Source organism: Tupaia chinensis, unplaced genomic scaffold (genome assembly GCF_000334495.1).
Source record: "Tupaia chinensis unplaced genomic scaffold, TupChi_1.0 Scaffold145388_1, whole genome shotgun sequence".
Classification (NCBI taxonomy): domain Eukaryota; kingdom Metazoa; phylum Chordata; class Mammalia; order Scandentia; family Tupaiidae; genus Tupaia; species Tupaia belangeri.
This window is the reverse complement of record NW_006205249.1, coordinates 18,672-24,760: the sequence shown is the minus strand read 5'-3', so window position 1 is coordinate 24,760 and position 6,089 is coordinate 18,672. Positions and strand designations below refer to the sequence as shown.

Below are 6,089 nucleotides of genomic sequence, written 5' to 3'. Positions count from 1 at the left end.
GGAAAGTTTTCTTATAGGATTTCATGGAATAGATTATCAATGCCCTTATTAGTCTCTTTGCCTTCTGGGATACCAATTATCTGGATGTTTGGACGTTTGATGGTATCTAGTATTTCTCGTGTATTAGTCTCATTTTGGGGGCCATTTTCTCAGTCTTTGTGGTGGATTTTTCTAGACCAGCAATTTTCTCTTCTACATCTGAGATTCAATTTTCTGTATGATCTAGTCTGCTTTTAATACTTTCAAGGGAGATTTTGACTTCCTGAAATATAGTTTTTATCTCAGTTCCATTTGATTCTTTTTTAAAGTATATAATTCCTCTTTTAGATCTTGCAAGAATCTCTTCACTTCCTGGAACTCATTAGCTCTTTTCTCCTTTCTCTTCTGCAGTTCATTGTATCTTTTCTCTTCCATCTCTGTTAGCTTCGCCATTATAAATATTCTAAATTCTTTATCAGACAACTCAATGATTTCCATTGAACTGTTGGTGGATAAAAAGGAGCTATTCTTTTCCCTTGGAGAAAAAATATCACTAGTTGTCAGGAGCCATAAAGGTGTCTTCTTCTGAAAGTCTATCCCCTTTCCTCTCCTAGGTGGGAGGTGGAGAGGGGATTATTAACAAGATAAAGGGAAAGGACAGGCTGAAAAGCCAAGAAAATGCTTTACCTTAAAAAATTTTAAAAAGGAAAAATCACAAAAAAGAGAAAGCTTGAGAGGCTTCTTATCACTCGAGTTTGTGGGTTGGGGACTGAATTATCAGTGGAAACCCTTCATCTCTTTTATTTCCCTGAAATCACTCGTTTTCAGGAGCCATGAAGGTGTCTTCTTCTGAAGGCCTGTCCCCTTGTCTCTCCTCAACATTTCCTTTTAATATTGTTTACTAAAACTATATCTTTCCATCTTACCTTCTAATTTATGTCACCTTTTCCTGTTTACTATTATTTTCCCTCATTTTTTTCTTCTTAAGAGTTTACTTTTAGGGACCAGCAGTTAGTGTAATGGCTATGTCACTGGACTCCCATGTAGTCAACCGCGGTTTGCGTCCCAGACCCGGTGACTTAAAACTCACGCCGGGCATATGTGTGTGCGTACCCAAGATCCCGAGTGGAGAATGGAGTAGAAGGGATTGTGGTGTGGCCATCCCCCCTGGGGGGTGATTACTCGCTTTCTGTCTCTCTGTCTCTCTCTGTCTGTCTGGCAAGCGCACATGCCCTATAGCAAAAAAACCTCTCCAAAAAAAAAAAGTTTACTTTTAGAAACAATGTTAACCTCTTATTTAGATAGAAATTATTATTTTAATAACCTTAATTCTTGTTTGTCCCCGAGGGGACAGAAGGATGCCAGTCATTGGCACTGTCCTTTCTAGTGCCCAGGATTTCCACATTGGAAACATTTAGTCTTTCCAAGACAGAGGTTCTGACCTGAGCTTTTCCAGATCCTGCCCTTTGGGGACGTTCCCAGCCTTCAGGATTATCAGGAGTGATTCTGGTGGTCTTTAAGTTAATGTTCAGTCAAAAGTTAAGGTAAACTGACAATTTACTATAGAATTTCTCTGATTCATCTGAGAATTTTCCTAGATCTGCTCTGATATGTGAGAGATTCTGCGCTGAGAAGAGAACCTAAACTCCCATAGATTCTGTTTTCCCAATTTAAAATGATTGTTTGTTTGTTTGTTTTTGTGGGTATATTACTTGAGTTTTCTATATATTACCATTATCAATCTGTTATTTGAACCATAATTTGAAAATACTTTCATTTCAGACTCATCTCTTCACTCTGAATATTGTTTCTTTTGCTATATAGAAGCCTTTAAGCTGGATTTATTCCCATGTGTCTATTTTTTTCTGTGTTTTGAGGGTCTAATTTAAGACATCTTTGACTACTCCAATGTCTCCAAGAGTTTCCCCTGTGTTTTTCACCAGTAGTTTTATAGGTTGAGGCTTTACATTTAGATCTTTGATCCATTTTGAGTTGATTTTGTTAATGATGAGAAAGTGCTGTGACCTACTTGATGGGATGTGACTCTGAGTGGGAACAACAGTGGATTTGGAAAGAAAAAAAAAACCAGACACACAAGTAAAGTGGGGATTGGGTGGTCCAGGCACCCAAAGACATCATTCTTGGTGAAGATCTTTGTTTATTATTATTACTATTTTTATAATTTTTAACCAAAATTGAAGCCAGGTTATTTGTCAAAGAGTTCAAGTCACATGAACTTAAAAAGCAGTTAAATTGGGACCAGCAGATAGTGTAATGGTTACATTGCTGGATTCCCGTGTAATCTACTGTGGTTTGAGTCTCAGACCTGATGACTTAAAACTCACGCCAGACACTCATGTGTACGCATGTCCAAAATACACAGAAGAAAATGGAGAAGAAGGGTTTACAGTGTGACCATTATCCCAGGGTGGGGGGTGATTTCTCGCTTTCTCCGTCTCTCCAGAGAGTGCACATATCCTATAACAAAACCTCTTTAAAAAAGCATTTAATTTGTATGAGCCCTCTTTTTATAAATTAAATAGAATGTAATTCCTTAAGACCTTTGATCACATAGACATGTGACATATAATGTATGATAACATGTATGTATACACATATATATACACATGTAAACAAAAGGTTTAACAATTACTCCCTTTTTTTTCTGACCTTGCTCTATGTCTCCTCATTAACTGTTCCTGGTTCTGGGAACCAGCGGAATATCTCCTGCACAAAGTCCAGGAATTGATACAACTACTTGATAATAACTTTACCGCCCCTAACTTTTAACATGCACAACATTTGGACATACATATCTCTGTCTTTAGACAATTCTGTCCTCATCTTTTACACCCAACTCTAATTCATTCCTTATTTTACTCTATTAGTTTTTTTTTTTTTTACTCTATTATTTCTGGCTGGACTCAGGAGTGTCCACTCACCTCATTCTTTGTAGTTCTTCTGTGCTTAGATCCCTGTTGAGGTGCCACTTCTGCTGCGACCTGTTTGGTGGGATGTGACTCTGAGTGGCAAGAAAATGGATTTAGAAAGAAAAAAAATACACAGATACACAAGTAGAGAAAAATGGGGATCAGGTGGCCCAGGCACCTCTGGTGGAGGCAGCCTTGGCCCTGAGTCATTCCCAGGTTTATTGTTTTCTAGGGCCAAAGGGGGAGGGAGAAGCAGAATAAAGCATCTGGTGTCTTGTAGTTCTGTGAAAGCCTCCCCTTATCTTTCCAGGCCTTTTCTGGCAGAGTTTTCTTTCACCACCTTACAGTGTTAAGCTCAAGATAGTGAGACCTTGCCTCACTTCACAGGACTTTGTCTTTTGTCTCTGCTTAGCTAAAAGGCACCATTATCAGCTCAGATCTGACCACTCCCTACATCACCCTTTTTCTTTTTCGGACTGGAGTCTGTTTGGCCTTACTAACACAACGTTTCTTTTCCACTTTGGAAGTTTTTGCCACATTGGCCAAGCAGGGCCTTGCCTCTGCTTATTTTTGCCTTAGTTGTCTGTTACAGTTTAGGCTTGGGACACTTCTTGCTTCAGCAAGAGCCATGTTGACAGAGCAGAGCCTTGCCTCTGCTTATCCTTACCTAAGTTGTCTGTTACAATTTAGGCTTGCTTTGTGTCATTCAGGTCTAGCCATTCCCTTCGTCTTTTCTCCCCTTTTTCCTTTTTTTTTTTAAGAATTATTTTATTTAACTTTATTTCTTTATTTTAATTTGTACAGGAAGAGACAGAGTGAGTGAGAGAAAGAGTGAGAAAGCAAGCCGGCAGGTCTGGGACTTGAACCACAGTAGGCCATGTGGGAGTCCAGCATCCTTAACCACCATGCCACCTGCTGCCCTCCCCCCCATTTTCCTTTTTCTAATCAGAGTCTGTGGAACTGGATGACTGTTATGTGGAGTTCTTGCTGGATTAGGAATAAACATATAAACAAGGGAGAGTTTGAACAGTTTGTAACACGTCAGAAATGGCTGAGCTGTCCAAGCTGTATGAAGAGAGCAATGATCTGCAGATGGATCTGATTCAGGGAGAAGGTGACCTTTCCCAGATGGAGGTAGGTAGTGGGGACCGGGAGCCATCCTTGAGCCCCTCCTGCAATAAAACCCTGCCAGAGCTCGAGGAGGAAGGCCCAATGGAGGAGGAGGAGGTCCAGCCAATGATGGCACCAGGGGGCAAATGGGGCCTTGCCAAAAGGCCCAACCCTGAAAAGCAGCTGGGTCATTTTGCAGGCTGGACTTTGAGGGAGGACAAGGGCAAGGAATTTGATGACTGGGAGGATGACTATGACTATCCAGAAGAGGAGCTGCTGAGTGGACCTGGCTACAAAGAGTAGCCTTGAAGGGGCCAACAAGGTGTTCTGGAGAACATGCAGAGCAAGAGAAGCAGCTCTGAATGGCAGGTTTCAGATGTATTAGAGAAGAGTCCATTTGATCAGTTGGCTTTTATCGAAGCACTCTTTTTACTTATGTTTGTCTATCATCAACTGAAGAACTTGGCTGTAATGAGATTATTGATAGAGAGTAATTAAGTGCTGTTAAAAGAGGAGGAAACTACTTGAGGATGAAAGGTTTCAGCCGGCAACCAGCTGATCCTCCTTGTCCAGGGAGTGTTACAGTGACCCAAATCAACACATTGGTGCCCACCAGCTATATATAACTCGCCAGTTTTCCTCAATAAACCGGAAGTAGACGGAAGAAGACGACTTGATCAGCACTGCGTATTGTGTGTGCATGTGTTTGTCCCATCTCTCACTCCCTCCCCCAGGGAACCTGTTCGACTGTCCCGTGGGTTGGGGCAAGACCCTGACATTTAATACAATGTGGACAAACATTAATGATTTAATGCTGGAATGGTTTGTACCATGTTAGAAATGGCCAAACTGTCCGAGATGTATGAAGAGAGTGGTGATCTGCAGATGGATGTAATTCCTGGTGAAGGTGATCTTCCCCAGATGGAAGTAGGCAGTGGGGCCAGGAGCAGTCCTTGAGCCCCTCTTGCAATGGGGCCCCACCACAGCTTGAGGAGGAAGGCCCAGTGGAGGAGGAGGCCCAGCCAATGGTGAAAGCAGGGGGAAAATGAGGCCTTGTCAATTCGCCCAACCCTGGGGAGCAGCTGGGCCAGTTTGCAGGCCAGACTATGAGAGTGAGCATGAGGGTGAAGGCAAGGAATTTGATGATCAAGAGGATAACTGTGACTATGTGGAAGAGGAGCTGTTCAATGGAGTTGGCTACCGAGTATTGGTGGCCCTTGAAGAGGCCAACAAGATAATCCTGAAAACATCTAGAACAAGAGAAGCAGCTCTGGATGATGAGTTTCAGATGCGTTATGAAAAGACCCCATTTTTTTTTCCCATCAATAGATTTCATTTTTTTATTGAATTTGTAATAAAGGAGGTGGGGGGGCACTTAAGAGTGACAACCCACATTAGACCTTTGGAAATTAAATTAAATCAAGAGGGAGAGCTGGGAGTTAGAGCCTTGCCCACCTTTCAGCCTCAACGCAAGAACCCTGGGTGAAAGCAAAGGATTACGAGGAAGGAGAAAGAGACATTCTGTGCAGCCTGTCGGTCTCGCGCCACCGCCAGGGGCTCCGGGCTGCCTAGTGAGCAGCTCTGAGCAGAAGGCTCTCCCGTCCGTGCAGATGTCCCTCCTCTCCACACCCTCCTTGACAGCGGCTGGGCTGGCCTTGGCCCACAGAAGTGGAGGAGTCAGGGAGACCCAATAGTATGGAAGGGCCAGCAGGGACCCCAATACTGATTCTCCTCTGGTTGGAGGTGGGCAGGAAGGAGACCAGCTCAAATACTGAGCAGTCAAAGAAAGAAGAAAATGGTGAGAAACAGGAAGAAGGAATCCTGCCAACTGGAGGTTGGGTGACCCTGTCCCAGATCCACACCTGTGGCCCCGCGGAAAGGCTCGTGGGTATTGAAGATGGTGGTGAAAAAGCCAAAGGGAAAAGCACCAACACCAAATGAGAAGTGAAAGCCCCCGGTGTCACCAAACGGCTGGAATCCCCCTCTGCTCTCTGGAGCTGGGCGCTGGCCCTAGGGGCAGGGTGGGGTCTTCAGTCTGGGATCCTGAGGCTTTTGGGTCCCTCCGCCCGA

At 43.4% G+C, this 6,089-nt stretch overlaps 2 pseudogenes; both read left to right on the top strand.

Moving 5' to 3' along the window:
• Positions 1-4,513, top strand: part of LOC102484060 (EP300-interacting inhibitor of differentiation 1-like) — a 10,948-nt pseudogene extending 6,435 nt beyond the window's left edge.
• Positions 4,514-4,818: 305 nt separating this feature from the next.
• On the top strand, positions 4,819-5,505 carry LOC102483658 (EP300-interacting inhibitor of differentiation 1-like; annotated as a pseudogene).
• The last annotated feature ends 584 nt before the right edge of the window (positions 5,506-6,089 follow it).